At 42.8% G+C, this 22,631-nt stretch overlaps 1 long non-coding RNA gene across 1 annotated transcript; it reads right to left on the bottom strand.

The window, feature by feature from the left end:
- Window positions 1–87: 87 nt before the first annotated feature.
- On the bottom strand, window positions 88–12,074 carry LOC136407905 (uncharacterized). The gene is made up of 3 exons (XR_010752026.1): window positions 11,875–12,074; window positions 8,927–9,055; window positions 88–491 (listed from the first exon to the last, which is right to left on the bottom strand). It is a non-coding gene; the product is annotated as an uncharacterized lncRNA (long non-coding RNA).
- Between the last annotated feature and the right edge of the window lie 10,557 nt (window positions 12,075–22,631).

The raw sequence follows: 22,631 nt of genomic DNA, 5'->3' as shown, positions 1-22,631 counted from the left end.
CTGCAGTGTGACCTTGACTTCACACACAGGAGTCTGGGCCTCGGATTTCTCATCTGTCCTGTTTACCTAAATGTATCAGAATGCCTAAGGTACATGGAAACAGTCATTGTTTCATCTGGATTTTCACCTAGGGGCTCAGGAGGGTACCTACCTCTTGCAGCTCATCCTCACCCTTCCTTGGAGTGAACTCCTAGCCTTGCGCAAAGATTCCGAACATTCAGAGCCTCCCGGGACAGGGCTCCTCTGCTGGCTGCCAAGGACTTCCTCTGGCATTTGTGCCGCTTGGCACTGCCGTGGTGCAGCTGGCCAGGCCCTCCCAGAGACTTGTGCCCCTCAGACAGCGGGCTGCCTCATGGAAAGATCAGCTAGGCTTGGTCCTGCGGCCTCTGTGACACCTTCAGAGGTGTGGTTCATTCCGGTCTATAGTGAACGACTTCTCAGCAACCACCTCAAATCCAAACAACACTGCTTAGTTCTTCTTGTGACAGTACCTGGAGAGTTAAAAATAAATAAATCAGGGTATATAAAAAACAGACTAAAACCTATTTGAATAGAAAATGAGATCTAAAATAACATCACACAGGGAGAGAGGGCCTGTTCAAGCTTGGTTTCCCAACAGTGGGAATGAACAAACCCCTTTTAAAGGCAAGAAGTTCCACTGGCCCAAAAGAATACTAACATGCACAACTTAAAAACCAAAATCTGTTCTCTGAAAACCTCTTTCAAATTGTAAGTCTTCATCACCAAAGTTGTTTTTGTTAAGATTATCATTTAATCAAAAACATTTGTTCCTAAAGAACACAGACCCAAGTTGATGAAAGACTGCATGATCTAGGTTCTGCAAACCTGGGCCCCTTAATTCATGTTTTGTCCACCAAGTCCTCTCACCTTGAGCGACAGCTTTTTATTTATCACGTGAGGTACAAACCCATCTGTATGTGTGAGGATCAGATGCAGTCATCTGAGTGCACAAACCATGACATTTTCTATATAAACGGCTGTTACTCCGATGAGGTAGCTTCTGACAGATGTATGCAGGGGGCCAGCAAACGCCCTGCCTCCTGCCTTGGCAAGTTTCCAGTTTATAAAATGGAAACAGCAAGAGGACCTCCCTCCTGCAGTGGTGGGGACAGAATAAACTCGTGCATGTAGGAACCTAAAACACCAGGAGCACTAGCTGTTACTCATGTCTAACAAGTGCAGTATTTGGTCCATTTTAAAGAAGTTTATTGGCATTAGAACCTGTTCTTTTTCTGGAATCTAAATTCTGCTAGAAGCCAGTGTCAGAAGAATAGTATCTTAGTGCTCTGAGAACTTTTCTTCTATCCTCTAGTTGGTCCATCTATTTCATTCACATACCTAAGTCCAGGGTTGCAAGATACCAAATCCATGCTTTGAAGGACAAGAGACTAGCTGAGACTCTGCAGCATCACAAGGCATTTTTAAATGGCCCTCTCATTCTGGGGTCAATGTGGACTGCCCTGTGTGTGCTGGCACTGGCTGCTTAGGGAGTCCTGAGGGAGTGGGGCCCCGTTTTTATATGTCATTGTGTCTGCCAGCAACACGTCTGTGTTTCATTCTGTGAAGGATGTCCCAAAAACTTAAGTTGATAGGCATTTTAAAGAAACTGTTAACAGACAAAATATGCCTGTAAAAAAAGAGCAAGCTGGCCATGTTTTTGCATCCAAATGTGCCCCTATCATTCCTCGCCTACCTCTCTCTCTTCACGTGCCTTGAATAACCTTCTCGTTCACCTGGGAAACTCCTCCGGGGGGGAAACTCCTCCTCCGGGGAGGAAACTGTCCACTAGGCCCCGCTGTGTGCTATTCTCATCAGAACCCTTCCCATTCCAGGTCATCCTCGCGGCAGCCCTGAAGGTGAACACTAACCCCCCACAATGAACAAATGAGGGCACAGGCCTCAAGTCAGGCGGGGCCACCAGGTGGCGCAGTTCCCGTTAGTACCCGCACGCGCGCAGTCACATGGGAAGTGCCCCTGCGCGGCCGGTCCCGCAGCCCTGATCTCGCCCACCACGTGGAGTTTAGGCGTCAGACCTGAGCCAGTGACACAGACTCGCTCACTCCATCTATCTCGCATTAACTCTTAGAAGAAAGGTTTGTCAGCTGAGCTGTCAGAGGACCCCAGCAGCTGTGAGCAGTGCGTGGGTGCTTGCGTATGAGCTCATCCGCTCACCAACAACCTGTGGGGAAAGGCCTGTCAGTTTCTGCAGCTGCAGCTAGTAGACATGGTTTCATCAAGAGAATGCAAAGCAGTCTGCTTTTTTTTTTTTTAATTTAAATAAAAATAGCTTTTCTAAAAATTACATATGCTCAGTATTGAGATAAAACAGAAAAGCCCAAGATAACCTAAAATCCCACCATGAGAACAACTGTGCTAAGTGCTGCGATGACCGGTCCTTCCATTCGTCTCTCCCCAAACACGCAATTTTATGTGAAGCGGTGACACTTTGCATGTTGCTTTATAACCTTTACTTGAAAAATGTAATGGGCACATCTCATGTCAGTGCACATGACTCTACTCATCCTTTTAAGTGGCTACCTAATATTCCATTGTTGGCAGACACCACGATTAATTTAAGCAGCTCTTTCATATATTCTTTTCTAGTCTTATTGTCACAATAGCTAGAATCATGTATTTAGCAGAGGGCTATACACATTATTGACTCAATACTAAGATTTGCTCCAAATGTTTGTCTACGTAGGTGTCTGACCGTCCACAGCAGCCTTCCTCCGTGTCCGTCCCTATAGTTCTGCCCCCAGGTCTTTCGGTCCTTCCTTCATAACTCACTTTCCAGGAGCAAACCTGTCTGGCAACTTGGCCTTTTTCATTAAGAAGGTGCCAGCACATTTGATCGCGAACAAGTCCCATCAAACAAAATGTCAAGCTGCTGGTTCACTGAGGTACCGGAGCGTGAACATGCTTTTATTGAGGTTAGGGGTGACTGACTGTACCTTACACTTTCTCCCCTAATAGAAGTTACTGTTTCAGAACAGGTTCCCTGGCCAGCTAAAGCCTGCAGAGAATGCTGTCCCTGCCACAGGGCTGATCTCGTCTGGAAGGTGACGGTAGCTGCTGTCCCAACCAGGGCACATGGGCAAGGGCCCGGCACTTGGACCCCTCAAGGACGAGCAGGCCTGGTGGTCAGCTGCCTGCGCTTCAGGCTGGCTTCTGCCTCTGTCTGGCTTTGTAAGAACTAGGGTCTTAGGTCCCCACATGTTTGGGATGTTGAGGCAGCAGGTGAAGGATCATTTACATCTACCTGAAGAAGAGGAAAGGAAACGGGAAGAAGAAGAAAGGGAAATAACATCTGTGGAGCAGATAGGCCCAGTATTTCCCCCTGCAGTCCTCGGGGGTAGGAATTCAGTCTCTACTTTACAAATGAGAAACCAGGGTTCAAAACAGGTAAGTGAATTAAGTCTACAGGTAGTGAGTGAAGAGCTCAGCATGAAGGCGACACATGGGCATTCGCAAGCTCGCAGAGCATCAAGGATATTCATACTTGTGGGCAATGGTGGCTCTAGAATATCTAAAACAAAGGGTTTTGGGCTAGCAGTTGGATTGGACAAAGGTAGGTTACTGTTTCCCTCCACCCCACCTTCCTTAAGCCACTTCTTGGCACAAATGCCAATGAGCTCCTCCTTGAAAAATTACTTGATAAAAAAAAAAAGAAAGAAAAATTACTTGATGAAAATATACAATCAAGAGCTACATCCAGATAAAGAACTTGAGAATAGGGACAATATGGAAGGAATGAACCAGCAGTAAGTAACCTGCTTAAATAGAGGCCTGAGTTACTGGGAGAGGAATGGAAGCTGGGTTCCTGTATGGGGACTGAGGACCCCTTCAGTTTTGCTCCTACCCAAAGCTCACACAAGACTAAAGGGGATTAAAAAGAACCACATAAAGCCACAAGGGCATGAATAACGAAAGACAGAAATGACCAAAGCGATAAGATTTTGAAATCTATACATCAGAAGGACAGAAGTAAACTGGGCAGTAGAGAAAGTCACAGCTAATATTTTATACCATAGGAACTTCAAAAGCCACAGGAACTGACACCGTCGTAGGTGGGGAGCAAGGGAAGAGGTTCCAGCAAGGAAAACTGATGGGAGTTGGCAGCAGTTAGGTCCCCTTATGCATGTCCTCCCTGAAGCAGATGCCCTCTCCCCACTCCAGCAGTAGCCTAGAGGTTTATTCTCTAAAGAGGGTCACACAGGACCTTTGGATGCGAGAACTCTAGACTAAGTTGAAGGTTACGGTAATAGAACTGAGAATGCAGTGACTAAAGGAGCCCGTGCATATCAAGTACTGAGTGCTGACACAGGTCGTCTTCCCCAAATCCATTGTCAGAGTGCTGGCAGCTCAACCTTTTCCAGGCCAGAAATTGAAAGGCTGTTACAGAGAATCTAACCAGCATTAGAGAAAAGACCCCAAAATATTGTCATATATACGTTTCTCAAGAAACAATCTCAAGGGCCACTACACAGCAAAATCAGTAAGCTCCCTTGTTAGGGACTGAATGTTCGTGTCACCTCACCTTATATTAAAGCCCTCTCCCTAATGTGGCTGTATCTGGAGATAGGGCCTTCTTGGAGGTCAAGAGAAGTCATAAGGGTGGAGCCTTGATCCAATAATATAAATATTAGTGTCTTAAGAAGAGACAACAGGAGAGTGGCATCACATCACCAAGATGGTGACATAAGTCCCTCCTGACTTTGCTCCCCCGCCCCAGAACAAACAACTCTTCTTGTCAAACATGGACAAGACACCACTGAGAGAATCCTAAACAGAGGTGAAGCTAAAGCATCCCCTGCACCACAGACACCAAACCAGGGTCACACTTGCTGGATAAGAGGAGCGGCTTCACGTGGACTACACTGCCCCTCCCCCAGGCCAGTGCTGCACCACACCACGAGGGTTCCCGAGCCTCCGGTTCTTCCGGTGGGAAGAGAGGGCAAACATCTCGCGCCCCCAGCATTGTGGGTCACTTCGTGGGATCCCCCACGCTGGTCTCACCCCATGGGGATTGCTGAGGAACCTGTGAGACTTGAGCACTGGGAATCTGATTGTGATGGAAAAGGGGGGAGGGGCTTGCAACACCCAGCCAGGGCAGTTATTAGTCTGACCAGGGAACTCAGTGGGATGCAGGTCTACCTGATTCAGGTCTTCAAACAAAGGACTTTGCCAGCTTTAGAGCCTGGTCTGCCCCAACCCAAGCAGAAAAGCTGAGTCATAGCCTTGTTCACTGCTGAATGTAGCTCCTAGCCCCTCAACCAGAAGGCCTAATTGGGAACAGCTGGAGGATGCACAGCCCAGCAGGCAGAGCCAGTCATCCACAGAACAAAGCCAGTGGCACCATTCGGCCAGGGAGCTTGGGGAATGGGTCAGCTTGAGTCAAGACCTAAACAGCCTTTCGCCCTTGGAGCTGGTTCACACACACCTCTCTGGCAGGGAAACTAGTTTGTAGCCCTGCTCATTGCTGAGTACAACCTTCAGCTGCCCTACCAGGGAACCTAACCAGAACACATGGGAAGCTGCATAGCCCATCTAACTGCTCTGCTTGCAGTGGCACTCAGCAAAGCCCATACCTTTTCCCATCGGCAGAGCAAACCTAGTGGCTCCAACTGGCCGGGGAACACAAAATGCATTCTTGCCTGCTTCAAGTCCCCAAACAATGAGCTGTGCAAGCTGTGTGCCCTCCTGCCCTGTGAAGGCAAGGAAGCTATTCACGCCCCCATACATACACACATTGTTGAGTAGAGGACCCAGTTCTGACTGTCTAATAAGTCTGACCAGAGAATCCAGGAAACTGTAGAGCTCATCCTACAGCCTTGCTTGGGCAGGAAACTAAGCCAGCAGTCCTATTTAATGGTTCTCAGCCAGTGAGTAGAAACCCTCCATCCCAACATCAGAGTTCAGGTAGTGGACTCACCCAAAAACAGATCTTTTTTTAGCAAGTGGCACCTGCCCAAGGACATTACCAGCAGACATATCTAAAAGCCAGTCTGAACTGACTGGTGATAAACTGTCTCTGCCAAAGGGAACCTATAAATTCTGGAAGAGGAGACTATTTATTCAAATGCTCGGATACCAATGTAAGGAATCAAGGACTAAAAAACATCAGGTAAGCATGTCACCAACAAAGGAAACCAGTAAAGCTCCATTAACTAACCCTAAAGAAATGAAAATCTATGAACCGTCAAAGAACTCAGAATAATCCTCTTCAGGAAGTTTAATGAACTATAAGCACACAAAAGCAACTAAGCAAAATTAGGAATGTACAAAGGAGACATTCAACAAAGAAATAAACCTTAGAAATAAAACAACCCTGAAATACAAGAGCTGAAAAATACAGCTGAAGAATGCAATAGTTAGCTTCAAAAACATAACCATAGAGAAAAAAGAATCAGTGACCTAGGTGACAGGATGTTTGAAATGATCCCATTAGAGGGACAACAAAAACACTGAATGAGAAAGAGTGAAGGAAACCCACGGGACTTACAGGACACAAACAGAAGAAGAACATCTGCATTATGGGAAGACTGGGAAGGATAAGGGGAAAGGGGACAGAAAGTATATGTAAAGCATAATGGCTTAAAACTTCCCAAACCTGGAATGAAAAATGAACATACACAGGCCCATGAGGCCCAAAGGACCTCGAGTAGATTAAACCCCAAAACTGAAACCAAAAGACATTAATACACAAAGAAAGATAGCAAGATAAGAAAGAAACAAAGGGCAATGGATCTACCAAGCAGCCAACCATGAACAAAATGATGGTAATAAGTCCTTACCTTTCAATAATTACTTTAAACATTAATGGATTAAATTCTCCAATCAGAAGACATAAAATGGCTGAATGGATTAGAAAAACAAGAGGCAATGATATCTGCAAGTGAAGGGATGAAAAAATATATTCAAGCAAATAGCAGTAATAAAAAAGCTATACTTACATTAGCTAAATTATGAGTTTAGACTAAAATGGTAAAAAAGAGACAAGATTATATACTGATTAAGGGGTCAAGTCATCAAGAAGATATAACAATTATAAATATTTATGTACCCAATATCAAAGCAACTAAATACATAAAGCAAAAACTAACAAAGCTAAAAGGAGAAATAAACAGCAATATAATAGTTGGAGGCTTGAATACCCCACCCTCAATAAAATAGCTCACCCAGACCAAGTAACAGTAAGGAAACAGATTTAAACAACACTCTCCACCAAATGGATTTAACAGACTTATACATGACATTCTATCTGACAACAGAAAAATACACATTCTTCTCAAGTGTACATGGAACGTTTCCTAGGCTAGACCATATAAATTAGACCACAAAACAAGTCTTAGAGAATTCAAGAAGACTTCTCTGACCACAGTGGTATAAAAGTAGAAACACTAACAGGAGGAAAACCAGGAAATACATGAATACATGGAAATTGAACAATACTCTCAACAACCAATGGATCAAAGAAATTAGAAGGGAAAACGAGTATCTTCATATAAACAAATAGAAACACAACAAAACTTATGGGATGCAGCAAAAGCAATTTTAAGAGGGAAGTTTAGAGCAATAAGTGCCTACATTTAGCATGACTTGTGGTGGAGCAATGGACCTGGATAAGCATCGACCTGGAATGCTGAGGTTGCCAGTTTGAAACCCTGGGCTTGCCTGGTCAAGTCAAATATGGGAGTTGATGCTTCCTACTCCTCACCCCCTTCTCTCTCTCCTCTCTAAAATGAATAGATAAAATCTTAAATGCCTACATTTAGAAACAGGAAAGATTTTAAATAATCTAACTCTATACTTCAAGGAACAAGAAAAATATAGCAAAAAAAGGAAATATTTTTAATAAATATTAGAGCAGAAATAAATGAAATAGAGAACATAAAGCAATACAAAAGATCAACAAAACTAAAAGTAAGTTCTTTGAAAAGATTAACAAAATTGACAACCTTTAGCTAGACCAAGGAAAAAGAAGAGGACTCAAAGCAACAAAATTATAAATAAAAATGGAGACATTACAATTTATAGATACCACAGAAATGCAAGGGATCATAAGAGGCTACCATGAACAACTATATGCCAAAAAACTGACAACCTAGAAGAAATGGGAAAAGTTCTTTTTTTCTTTTTTATTCATTTTAGAGAGGAGAGAGAGAGAGAGAAAGAGAGAGAGAGAGAGAAAGGGGGGAGGAGCAGGAAGCATCAACTCCTGTATGTGCCTTGACCAGACAAGTGCATGGTTTCGAACTGGCGACCTCAGTGTTCCAGGTCTACGCTTTATCTACTGTGCCACCACAGTCAGGCTGGGAAAAGTCCTTAGAAACATAAAACCTAGCAAGATTGAATCGGGAAGAAATAAAAAATCTGAACAGACCAATTACTAGTAAGGAGACTGAATCAGTAACTTAAAATCTCCCAACAAAGAAATGCTCAGGACCAAATGGCTTTATTGGTATATTTTACCAAACGTTTAAAGAAGAATTAATACCAATCCTTCTCAAACTTTTCAAAAATATCAAAGAGAGGGAACATTCCCAAATGCATTCGATGAGGCCAGAATGACCTTGATACCAAATCCAGAGAAGGACGCTACCGGAAAACTGTAGGCTAATATCCCTGATGAATATAGATGCAAAAATTCTCAATAAAATACTAGCATACCGAATCAGCAGCACATTGAAGGAGTTATTCACCATGATCAAGTGAGATTGTTCCTGGGATTCAAGTATGAGTCAAAATATGCAAATCAATCAGTGTGATACATCACAATAGAATGCAAGAAAAAAAAATAATGTAATCATCTTCATAGATACAGAAAAAGCATTTGACAAAATTCAACATTTGTTCATGATAAAAAAAAAAAAACACTTAACAATTAGGTATAGAGGTAACATACCTCAACCTGATAAAGGCCATATATGACCAGCCCAGAACTAATGTCACATTCAATAGCGAAAAGTCGAAGTTTTTCCTCTAAGATAGGTGTCTCTCTCAGCACTCCCCATTCCACAGAATTCTGGAAGTCCTAGCCAGAGCAATCAGGAGAGAATCAGTCATCAGAATTGGAAAGGAAGATGTAAAACTATCTCTATTTGCACATGACATGATTGTATATATAGAAAATCCTAAAGATGCCAAAAAACTTAGATAAAAATCAATGAATTCAGTCAAGTTGAATGATATAAAATTAAAGTACAAAAACCAGTAGCATTTCTATATAGCAGGTCCCTGAGTAACATCATTTATCAACATGGACATAGAACTACTCACAAAGGTAAACAAAAACAAAAAGGGATAAAAACATGGAGCTAAAATGAAGAACTCAGGAAATTGGAAGACCAATCCATGAGGTCCAACAACTGAATATTAGGAGTTACAGAATAATGGAACAGAGAGAAAAAGAGAGCAAATAGACTCTTAACAAAATCACTCCATATAGTTTTCCCAGTTCTGAAGGACGTGAATTTGCAGCTTAAAATGGAATCATGATCTTTAAGTGTGACAATTTGGAAACAGACCCACAACAAAGTACAGAACTGTGAAACTTCAGAACCCTGGAGAGCAAAAGAAGATACATAAGTTTTGATGGGGCCATGGGACAGGTTTTATATACAAAGGATTGGGAATCAAAAGGCTTTTGGACTTCTCAACACCATCACCAAGGATAAAAGGAACCAATGCCTTCAAAATTCTAAAGGGAAAATTTCCAAATTCTGTTCTCAGCCAAATTATCAATTAGGTGTAGGGATAGAATAAAGACATTTTTAGGTATTGAAGGTCTCAAAAAATTGACTTCCCATGTCCTTCTGAAGGAGCTACTGAGGATGTGTCTACGAGAGCAAAGGAATAAGCCCCTTGAAAGAAGATGCCGCTACAGACAAGATAAAGGATCCACCAGACATTGGAGGAGATGGAATCCTCCAGGTGATGGTTGTCCCCAGTGCAAAGGGAAACAAACCCAGATTAACGCAGGGCAACTTAAGACACAGACTTGTTGAGGAATGTCACCCGCAAGTCCCCACTGCAGTTGTACCCACTTTTTAACCTGAGGCCAGAATGTCCATGTGAGCCTGTTCCAAGTCCTCATCTGTACTGAGCTTGTCCTTGCCCGGCTGTTCAAATCCTGAGGTCAATCATGAGATTAGAAGCAGAAAACACAAATCAGCCTCCTGTCCCAGGCCATGTTGTTGCAAGACATCCAGTACCTGTCCCAGACTGCAGTCCCGCCCGACACCTGACTATGGGAGGCCTATATTTCCAAAGTGTTGCTCATAAGCCCATCCAGTGACTTCTCCAAGAGGACCACTTGCAGAGTCTCAGGGTAGCGGAAGCTAAACTGTGGCCAGTCTATGTTCAGCTTATCTTCTGCTGGGAGCCTTCCTTTCATAGTAACAAGTTGCCCTGTCCATACACAGCTAGGTAAAGCTATAAAAATACACACATACAGAAGGACAGACAGACATAAGGGATGATTAACACAAAGACAGATGGGGAGATAGGGAACTGTGATGAGGAAGGTACATCTGGGCTTCTAAGGTCATGAAGAGAACAGGAGTTAATTTTACTTCTCTTCATACTTTATATTCTATATACTCTAAAGTTTCTAACATGTTTTTGTTACTTAAAGGGCCAAAAATGATACAATATAAGAAATATAATATTAATGGACTGGGACAGAAAGTCAACTATAAATAAAGATTAGGAAATAGAAAAACACAAGGAAGAAAGACATAAACAGGAATGCACTAACTTCCTTATAGTGCATAGCAAGACTCAGTAGGTCCAATTTCATTTTTTAACTTGTTAAATCAAGAAACAGAGATTAGAGGTATAATTGATCATTAAAGAAGAACTAGAGGCAGTCTGGAAACCTCCAGGTTGTAAGACAAACAGCAAGGAGGAGGGTACAGAAAAGACCACAGAGCATGAAGAATGAGACCAAGACACTTTCAAAGTATGTAAACTTTTCTGCACTATTTTATTTTACTTTGAAAAATAGAATTGTTTTAAAAAAAAACATAATAAGGGAAATAAAATTGCCAGGAAGTATTAAAGACAACAAAACAAAAAGATAACAGCACTAAGATTAAACATATAATTTTAACAAATGTAAGTGGAACAAACACCCACATTAGGTCAAATTATAAAATCCAATTATAGACCCTGGCCGGTTAGCTAAGTGGGTTAGAGCGTCATCCCAAAATGTCAAGGTTACAGGTTCAATCCCTGGTCAGGGCACATACGGTAAGCAATCAATGAATGCACAAGTAAATGAAACAACAAATAAATGTTTCTCTCCCTCTCTTTCTCCCCTCTTTCTCTCTGTCTCTCTAAAATCAATTTTAAAAATCCAATCATATGTTGAATATGAGATACTTAAGATAATGTGAAATGGAAATTAACAGGTATCTAACCCATAATTTATTAAATATTAAAAGCAAAAGCTTGGATTATTGTGTTAATATCAGACAAAGCAGAATTTGAAGCTTTAATATTTTGAAGAATAATTTTAAAATATTTCACAAATGTTAGACCCATAAAAACCCTTTATTAGGAGAGAGCTGATGAACTACAGTGAGGTCATAACTGTCATTGATCATTCTGTGCCAGGTATCAACATTTATAAATAGTTCAACTATAATTTTCAAAAAGGTAAAACTTCTGATTCTCAGGCAAATAAAAAAAAAATCCCAACCTGGCAAAGACTTTATTTAACAAAGAGGGAACCAGAAAGATGTTAAAACTGGTCAAAGACAATTTGAGAAGCTAGATAGGTACATATAGTTAACAGATTATGGGTTAGATACAAAACTGGTTAATGTCCAACAGGGCCATAAACCGTACCTTTTGCAGTTATGTATCCTCCGGACAGAAATGATTTCCATCTCTGCCTGACAACAATCTACAACTTAACCTCTGCCCCATGTCCTTGTGCAATAACGAGCAAACAAAGCCCAGCGTCACACCGAAAGAACCCCCAGCAATCTCTTCTGCCCATTACCACGTTCCAGATAACTTTTTTTGTAAACATTAAAAAAAATCTAGATATCCAACAAAATTGACAAAACAAAATAGCAATGAGAGATTAATTTGTCTCTGTCAGAGTCAAATCAAATGATTTTTTTTAAACTAAAAATATAGAACAGAGGTTACTACCTCATTATGCCTGCAGGGGCCAAGGAATCAACGTGAGTGAGTGAGGTAGGTTTAAGAAAAAGATCAACAAGGACCAAAAGTACAGTAAACAGTGATGTAAGTGCCTGCTGAGTAGGATGTGATGATACTCTGCCTGTTGTCTCAAAATTTACGCTGAAGTCCCCAAGCTGAGGATGGTAGTGACAATGACTGTCACTTCTACAAAGAACTGAAATTGAACCGACTCTAGGGGTTTAATAAACTATAGCAAAACCAATAAGAACCTATCTAGCTGGACACTTCCAGCCTGAAAAGGACTGAAATGGGCAAGAAGAATTCTTTGAAGGAAAGTCACAGGAGGAGAGAAAGGAGTGAGGAGATTCCACCAAGACAACTGAGGGGTCTCCCAGAGAACCGCTAAGCAAGGAGGGGAGTGCCTGCCTGGGAAAGGGGAGCAGACGGCTCCTCCAGTGGCTGAAACTTAGGGGCTGATCTCCCTGGGACCACCAGGGCAAACATGGTGAAAGAGTGTTTCAGGAGACACTGAGTCACAAGATAGGTGTGAACATGGAACCTGGCATCTGGGTCTTACGGAGGCTTCTCCAGTGGGAGGCCAGCCGAAGCAGCCAAAACAGCAGGGAGAGGGGAGAAGACAGCAGTGGACACCAGGGCAATGGTGGACACGGCCCCGTGAAGCCGGTGGACCCAGGTAACATAGCCTGCTTGAGACATCTTGAAGGTACTCCTCCCAAGAGGTGTGCCTGCAGCAATAGAGGGGCTCCACAGAACAAGGCTGTCTCAGTCCATGTTACTAATACAGGGGGGCTTATAAACTGCAGACGTTTATATCTCCCTGTTGGAGATGGGAAGTCCAAGATCAAGACACTGACAGATTCAGTGTCTGGGGAGAGCCACTTCCTGGTCCAGAGACGGTCATCTTCTTGTCATGTCCTCACATGGCAGGAGGGTCGAGGGGTCTCCCTGGGTCTCCTTTATAAGGGCACTGGTCCTATTCATGAGGGCTTTGCCTCATGATCTAATCACCTCCAAAAGGTCCTCAGCTCCTAATACCACTGCCTTGGGGGATAGGATTTCACTGTATGAATTTTGGGGAGACACAAACATTCAGAATGTAACGGAGACTGTAGATGCAGATGAGGGCGGGGGTCAGGGTAGGGAGAGCACCCACCAGAGAGCAACAAGCAGTTGGTACAGAGGTCCTTGCAGGGGTCTTTCCAGAACCCGAAAGTGCACTCTGCAGTTAAAGCGTCCTCACTGCAGCACCCCTACACACAGTACTTTTCCCCCTTGCCCCCTGTACCCCCACACACCTTGGAGGAGCCTGCAGCATGAGGAGGGAGAGTGATGGGGCAAGAGTAAGGACACCCCAGGTACCTTCTTCATAGCTAGGGAAGGGGACACTTCTGGAACTGGGTGTGACATCGCAGTGATGACTTAGGCTGGCCCGGACGGACACAACCTGGACAGAAGACAGCTCTCACCGCCAAACCGGAAGACCAGGGTCTGCGTGAGATGCTGGGGGGGAGTGGAGCTGGGGACTGATGGGACCATGTGCAGGCCACAGAATAAACAAACAGTTTTCTGACACTGCCCACTCAGCTGGCCCATCTAGTAAAGGGTAAAACAGAGGCTCCAGCAGAGGCCTGAGGAGAGAGACCTCCAGGGGAGGGACCAGAACTCAGATGGTGGAGCTCTTTAGGCTGATCTTAAACCTCTGCTCTGGCTCAGAAGTGGAAAATGTCAACCTGCAGATGAAGAGATTTTGGAAAAGGCTTTTTAAAGAAAGACCCACGCCTCTCTTCAAAGAGGGAATGTGGAGGGCTGCCCTCATCTGAATGAGGCGTCAGCAGGGCCTTCTGAGAGCTTGCTACATTCCCTCCGCACAGGCACAGTATCTCCCACCAGGGAGACCTGGAAGGTTCTGATAGCCCTCCGGGAACAGGGAGAGGAAAGGAGTAAGGACAGCAGCAAGGGAAGAACACGCACTCCCCTGATTTTTCAGGACACAGGTGCTTGAGTATTTCCAGGGACCGGAGGTGAGCCACTCAGGAGAGGAAGCCAGCATGGTGTGTCTAGGGCTTGTCCAAAAGGGACTTTAGGTCTTAGCCGGGAGACACTAAGAACACCCGAGATTCCAAGGACTGAAGAAGGAGCAAGAGGCCAACTGGAACAGAGAAGCAGGACCTTCTGCTCCAACTCTGCCTAACCCTCTGCTGGCCCAGAGACTGCAAAGCCAGCTTAGCACAGACCCTTCTTATTAAAAATCCTCCCCACCTGACCGGTCTGGACCCTCTAGACTGAGCATCCTTCAGGGAGTGGGGAGGAGGTACTGACACCCATCCCACGGGGAAGAGGGCAGATGTCACACCTCTGAAGTGTGGCTGCTAAATGAGATGGGACATTCTAATTGTTGAGCTGAGGTAGTGTTGAGGGACTCAAAGAAAAGCAAGGACATCTTATGACCTAAGAGGTCATAAATGTCATGGGAGACCCCTGAGAAACTCCCATCAACTGGGCTCCTTCAGTACAGTAGTGACAGGGCTTCTGGTCAATATCCTGGAGTAGCCTGACCAGGCGGTGGCGCAGTGGATAGAGCACCGGACTGGGATGCGAAGGACAGGTTTGAGACTCCAAGGTCGCCAGCTTGAGCACAGGCTCATCTGGTTTGAGCAAAGCTCACCAGCTTGGACCCAGGTTGCTGGCTCAAGTAAGGGGTTACTTGGTCTGCTGAAGGCCCACCGGTCAAGGTACATATGAGAAAGCAATCAATGAACAACTAAGGTGTCGCAACGAAAAACTGATGATTGATTCTTCTCATCTCTCTCCATTCCTGTCTATCTGTCCCTGTCTATCCCTCTCTCTGACTCTGTCTCTGTAAAAATCAATAAATAAATAAATAAATAAATAAATAAATAAATATACTGGAGTAGGTCAATGCTGCACCTGCCACTTCCCATGACCACATCCAAATTAAATTATAGAACCATCATGGAGAACTACCTGACGACTCGCTGAAGCAGAAGTCCTCTAAGAATATAAAGATGTCATAATGTGACTGGAAAAGACAAAGACAAATAAAAAATGCTCCTCAGAGAACTTGCGTTTCAGTCTCATCTCTAATCCAGAGTCTCATAGTACGGAACTCTGTAAATTTCTTTATTTATCATCACACGAAATGTGTTTGAATAAGACCATCTGTGGAAGCATTGAAAAAATATATTTATTATCATCCTGATTCAGTCATTGAATCATTTCCTTCAGATGTTTAAAAACATGAAATTCTAACATATGAAAAAAATTTTCTTGTTGGAACTCCTTCTAAGAGCCTCTAGAACCAATACACCCAGGGATGGGCTTCACACTACAGCAGAGTACCACCCAACCAGCTCCACAAATAACACACCTAAAGGGTTGACTCAGCTGACACCAGAACCCTGCTAAAATGACTCCTGCTCCATGTGATCAGCCTCCACACAACAGCCCCTGCTATAGTCACAGACAGCCCTTACAACCAGTCAGTTTATGGGTCAGTCCCACCCACTGACTTGCCAACAGCAACTAAGGTTCAACCACAACAGGAGGGTACAACACAAGCCACACAGAGGACACTCCTGCAGCACTCGGCTCTGGTGAACAAAGAGACTGTGTCACTGGCCCTCCCAGGACTCCTACTACATAAGGTCACTCTGCCAAGACTGGGAAGTGTAGCAGACCTACCTAATACACAGAAACAAACATGATGAGTCAGCTAAAATGAGGAGACAAAAGAAACATGCCAAAAATGAAACAACAGGACAAAACACCAGAAAAAAAATAAATTAAATGGAGACAGACAATATACCAGATACAGAGTTCAAAACAATGATTATAAGGATGTTCGATGAACTTAGGGGAAGGGTAAACTCAATAAGAATCTCAACCAAGACATAGAAACCATAAAAAAGAACCAGTTTCCCCCCCCCCCAAATAAAAGACAGAAATGGGGAATACAAAAGAAAAAAGAAAAAGAGGGTGACGGGAAGGGTGTAAAGAGGGACAAATATAAGGTGACAGAAAAAACGATTTAACTTAAGGTGATGGGCATACAAACATAATCAACAGTTCAAATGCTATAGACATGTTTACCTGAAACCTATGTACTCTTATTGATCAGTGTCACTCTGCTAAAGTTAATTTTCTAAATAAAAAATTTTTTAGCCTGACCAGGCGATGGCACAGTGGATAGAGCATTGGACTGGGATGCAGAGGACCCAGGTACGAGACCCCGAGGTTGCCAGCTTGAGCGCGGACTCATCTGGTTTGAGCAAAAGCTCACCAGCTTGAGCCCAAGGTCGCTGGCTCAAGCAAGGGGTTACTCGGTCTGCTGAAGGCCCGTGGTCAAGGCACATATGAGAAGGCAATCAATGAACAGTTAAGGTGTTGCAATGCACAACAAAAAACTAATGATTGATGCTTCTCATCTCTCTGTTTCTGTCTGTCTGTCCCTGTCTATCCCTCTCTCTGATTCTCTCTCTGTCTCTGTTAAAAAAAAAAATTAAATACAAAAAAACCCCCATGAAATTAGGCGCTGGCCAGTTGGCTTAGTGGATAGAGCATCAGCGCAGCATGCAGACATCCTGGATTTGATCCCCAGTCAGGGCACACATGAGAAGTGACCATATGCTTCTCTTTCCCTCCCTCTACCCCTTTTCTCTCTTTTCCCTTCTCACAGCCAGTGGCTCAATTGGTTCAAGCATCAGCTCCAGACACTGAGGATAGCTCAATTGATTTGAGCATCAGCCCCAGATGAAAGTTGCTGGGAAGATCCTGATCTGGGTGCATGGGGGAATCTGTCCTTCTATCTCCCTTCCTCTCAAAAACAAAAACATGAAATTAAAAAAAAGAAAGATGGGGAAAGGGTGTAAAGAGGGACAAATATACAGTGATGGAAAATGAGTTGACTTTGGGTGATGGGCACACAACACAATCAGTTGTTCAAAGGCTATAGAAATATTTATCTGAAATCTACATACTCTTATTGATCAACATCACTCCATTAAATTTAATTTTCTAAATAAAAATTTAAAACTAAACAAAAAAAACACAAGAAATGAGTATAATAACAAATGAAGACTACATTAGAGGGAATCAACAGCAGAATAGCTGAAGCACAATGCTGAATCAACGATATGGAAGACAAGGTAGTGGAAAATCGTTGTGGACCGTTAATGGCAAAAAGCCGTTATAGATTCAAGGCTTAGCAAAAGGCTAAGTTCTCCCCCCTCCATCTCCATATTTGGCTTTGATGCTGAGTATTTGCACCCACTCCACTTGCTTCCTTGGGTTGCTGGAAGCAATATACATGCCCTTCCTCTGACTCTTTGTTTGTTTCAGATGTTTATAAATTTCACTAATGTATCCTGTTTTTGCCTTGGGAGAGTTCCTGTCTTAGCCTTTGATGTGCAACTTTGTATCCGGGTCCTTGATTTGCATAGGTCTATATAATAAAGCAAACTGGGGCTATGAGGCACTCAGATACTGCCAGGCAGTTTGAAGAGTCCTCCCGGTCCCACCATTTTTGTTTTGACAAAGTGTGTTTCCTCAATTCTGCACCGTTATTTGGAGCCGCGCTGGTCTGCGGCAAGTGGCGCCCGAACAGATGACTTGAGTATGAGTACGAGGAAACTAAACTGAAGGAAGATGACGGAACTCCCCAAAGTGAAGTGCGCACAGTGAGTAAAGAAAGTTTTTGGGGAAAGTGTAGTTGGGAGTAAAAGATTATGGGACAGATAGGGTAAAAATTAAGGGACCTTTATATAGAATTGTTTCCGTATGAAGACAAATTGTTGTCTGAAGAGTATCAGGGTGAGCTGGAAACAGAGGGATGTGAATACGAGGATAACTTGGATTCTGAGGATGACAGGGGGGATGAAAAATCCGCGGCTATGGCTGCCTTAGCCGCGGGGCCTCTGCTGCCCTCAGCTTCTTCCTATTGTACATTCAACCCTCTGCTCCTCCGTTCCTTATCAGGCTGATTGCAAAGTCTATAGCTCAAAATCTGGGAAATCCCCTCTCCAACAATCTATAGACCAGGCTCGAAATGTAGGGGAAACAATAAATGATGGCTTTACCCGTTTTCCTGTTGTAGAAAGACAGAATGATACAGGGAGACTAGTGCGAGAACATGAACCTGTACCTTTTAGAGCTCTGAAAGAGCTTAAACTTGCTTGTGTTCAGTATGGGCCTACTGCCCCCTTTTCACTTGGTTTATCAGATATTATTAGGGCAAAGGCTCTTCCCCCAAATGACTGGAAGGTGATTTCTTGTGCTTGTCTCTTTGGGGGTAATTATTTGCTGTGGAAGTTGGACTTTCATGAAGGGGCTGTTGAGGTAGGAGAAAAATCTCAGCATAGTCAACCTGAGCCGCCAGTTACAGTGAATATAGAATTTGAGAATGGAAAGGAGACTCAGGTATTAGGAAAGTTCCAGCTTTTCCTGTCATGGTCTGATTTTCTTTAATGTTTTGGCTACAATCTTCTGAGCTATCATTTTGTTTCTTTCTTGTTCTTTGCCTGGAGGTTGAGGCAGGGGTCCTGTGTTGGATCTGAATATGGAAAATATCCCAGCAGCTGCCGAGAGCAGATTTTCTCGGGGAGATTTTGTTTAGTCACATCCTTCAGTCTCTCTGTCAGAAAATGCCCTAATATCAGGCAGGCATCTTTCTAATCTGGATGTGCTCTGAAATCCCGGGTTTCTCTCTGGTTTGTCTGGTTCATCTAATTCTTGTTTCTGTTTAGTCTTTGTTTAATGTTGTCAAAATGTGTCTGGTTTTAAGGCCTGAATTAAGGTTTTTTTGCATGCAAAAATTGGAAATGCTGGCTCTAATATTTAGAAAAAATAAAATGTTTTTAGAACTTGTAAGGAGCACTCATTTAAATTTAAATAGAATAGAATGTATATCCTTAAGACTTACTGATTTGGTTAGTGCATTGTGAGGTATGTTCAGAGTTAGGAGCCAAATAGCAACTTAAGTATTAGGAAACTCCTGCAAATCTTCTTTTGTCATGCTCTTTTTACTTTAATTTTGTTGAATACTGATGTACAGGGTCATTCAGCAGCAGAGAGACTCTGGAACCCTGCAAGGAAAGCCTTCCCTGAAGTGCAATGGAGGGACCCGCTCACAGGAATCTGGCAAGGGCCAGACCCTGTTCTCTTATGGGACCGAGGATATGTGTGTGTTTTTCCTAGGTCTGCTGAAGCTCCTCAGTGGATCCCTGAATGACTGGTGAGACACCATGGTTCTGGATGAGAGATTCACTTCACAAGAGCAGTTGTATAAGACTTATTTTACTATATTCTCTTCCCTTTCTCAATTATTATCTAATTTTTTTAATGTTTTAGATCATTTTATTTCTTTCCTGCTCCATTGCTTGAAAAGAGGGCGAAAGGAAAGCCTGATTTGGGTGTTGCTGAACAGAAATCTCATACGGCCGTCTTGAGATTTTTTGAGAGAGATCTCTGTTTAGTATATATCCTTATTTCGTTCCTATTAAGGTAGCCCTACTTAAGATCAAGTAGGCCATAGTTTAATCTCTAAAACCCCAGGTTTCACTCTTGATTTTTGTGATTGTATGTGAAGTCTTTGTTTAATGTCTAAGTGTCTTTGTTTATAAGGCCTGATTAAGTCCTTACATGAAAAGTAATAATAATAATTTTGGAAATGCCGGCTCTAGTATTGAAAACAAAATAAAAATAATTTCATTTCCCTACATAAATATAATTTAGTTTGGAATAAGTAAAGCACGCTCATTTTGGATACAAAAAACTTGCTGGTTTGGCCAGGCTGCTCCAGGCTGCAAGTGAAAGGCTTAAAGCAGCATAGATTTACATAATAAAGGTGTAAAGATTTTTTTTACTGTAGGAGAATAATGAAGATCATACTGGGATTTTTCAGTTTTGATATGTACTCTTTAAGGTGCCTGTTAATTAATATTAAGGAGGTGTTTTGATAAGTGGGTATGTTGCTTGAAGGTGCATTTACTCTATTTTTGTTAAAAGTTAACAAAGTCAAGAATTTCTTGCAATCTTTGAAGTCGAAATATTGTAAAGTGTGCTTAACATTTGCTTGAAGATTCATTTGTAAATAATATAAAAAGAAAGGGGGGGGTGTCATGTCCTGGAGCTCCTGCAGGTCTACCCTATCATGCTTTTTACTTCAAACAATTTCTTTTGAATACTGATGTACAAGAGATGCCAAAATTTTTTGTCCTGCAAACTACTACCCCCTTTTATTTATTTTTATTTGATTCCAGCTAATAACACTGTTTTGTCTTTTTCCGAATAGCTCCAGATATATAGGCAGATAGGGACTCTCAAGCCCCTCAGCAAGATCTTCTGAGCATGGCTTTTAAGGTACCAAGAGGCAGAAAAAGCCCAAAGGAGATCAGGTAAAATACTAGCTCTTGGCATACACCCTCAAAGGCTCCAGCGCTCCAACTCGAACTTCATCAGGGCCCTGCTTCAGTAGTGGAAAGGATGGTCATTTAAGCCAAAGCCTGCCAGGCTTACATGCTTTTGCTGTGAGGAAGAAGGGACACTGGAAGGTAGGCTTCAGTCTCTTCCAGCCCTGCTCCAGCCACCTGTGACCTAACCTTGCCCAGAATGCTGGGATTTGCCACTGAAGGCTAAAAGGTGCCCAGGGCCGTCGGCCCCAACTACGACACTGTGGACGAGCCTGGGGTATTTCTTCCAAGTAGCTGGAAGACTGGTCTCATTTACACAAGGGCCACTTACCTATGTCTTGCCTGAATAGTCAGGTTTTTTATTCTTCCCTTGAAGATCTCTGTTGTGGGTATTGATAGTCCTGTTTTCTGCTGCTTTGTTTAATATATAGTCTTTCCTTTATTCCTCCTGCCTCAATGCCCCACTCATATTTTAGGCTAGGACCTACTCCTAATTCAGAGATCCTTTTTTCCTTTTTTGCCAACTTACAAATTTACCTCTGCCACCCAGCTTAGTGTATCCCAAGGTTCTCCTCACCACCCCATGGCTGTAAAGCTCCAGTATAGGACCCCTGGGTTAATCTTTCCAGTTTAAAGAAAATGGAAGCTCCGTCTTCATGCGTGCTGCAGATGGCTTTTCCAGTCTACCTGGGTCATCACCAGCTAGAAGCAGCGGTCATTGGGACTTTGACGCTAACTGCAGAGTGTGGAAATGTGACAACAATTCCAGTGCCATGTGGACTTTTCCTGGATTTGTTTCCTGGACTCCTGCTCCTGTGACAGTTTTTGATGGACTGAACTGGGGTTGGGTTGCATTTGCAGAGATTTGGAATGGTGTTGGTGCCAACTTGGACTTGGTGAACACATTAAGGACATTACTCTTTTATAGATTCTTGTTGTATTAGCTTAAAGAGTTTGCTTAAAGGGTTTAATCACTGTGATGTATTAGTATACTTGTTTTGGGTATCTGTTAGCATTAGCTATACTACTTTTGTGTTTGTTCTGTATTTTTTCTGTCTGCCTCCAAATTAGAATCTGGGAAACTAGGAAATCAGATAAATGCAAATCTCAGCACACAAATTAAAAAGAAAAAAGAAAAGGGGGATATGTTGTGGACCGTTAATGGCAAAAAGCCATTATAGATTCGAGGCTTAGCAAAAGGCTAAGTTCTCTCCCCCTCCATCTCCATATTTGGCTTTGATGCTGAGTATTTGCACCCACTCCACTTGCTTCCTTGGGTTGCTGGAAGCAATATACATGCCCTTCCTCTGACTCTTTGTTTCAGATGTTTGTAAATTTCACTAATGTATCCTGTTTTTGCCTTGGGAGAGTTCCTGTTTTAGCCTTTGATGTGCAACTTTGCATCCGGATCCTTGATTTGCATAGGTCTATATAATAAAGTGAACTGGGGCTATGAGGCACTCAGATACTGCCAGGCAGTTTGAAGAGTCCTCCCGGTCCCACCGTTTTTGTTTTGACAAAGTGTGTTTCCTCCAATTCCGCACCGTTATTTGGAGCCGCGCTGGTCCGTGGCAGAAAACACCCAATCCGAACAACAAATAGAAAAAAAGAGTTAAAAAAAAAAAAGATCATTTAAGGGGGCTCTGGGACAACATCAAGCATACCAACATTTACTTCATGGGAACACCAGAAGGAAAAGAAAAAGCACAAGGGATTGAAAACTTATTTGAAAAAATAATTATGAAAAACTTTCTTAACCAGGTAAAGGAAATAGACATAAAAGTCTAGGAAACATAGAGAGTCCCAAACAAGCTGAACCCAAAGAGGACCACATAACACACATCATAATTAAAATGCCAAATATTAGAGTCTTAAAAGTAGCAAGAGAAAAGCAGTTAGTTATGTACAATGGAGCTCCCATAAGACTGTGAATTGAATTTTCAATAGAAACTTTGGAAGCCAAAAGGGATTGGCACAAAGAGCTACAACTAAAATTACTCTACC

Source organism: Saccopteryx leptura, chromosome 1, assembly GCF_036850995.1.
Source record: "Saccopteryx leptura isolate mSacLep1 chromosome 1, mSacLep1_pri_phased_curated, whole genome shotgun sequence".
Taxonomy (NCBI): Eukaryota; Metazoa; Chordata; class Mammalia; order Chiroptera; family Emballonuridae; genus Saccopteryx; species Saccopteryx leptura.
This window is presented reverse-complemented; position numbering and strand designations above follow the sequence as displayed.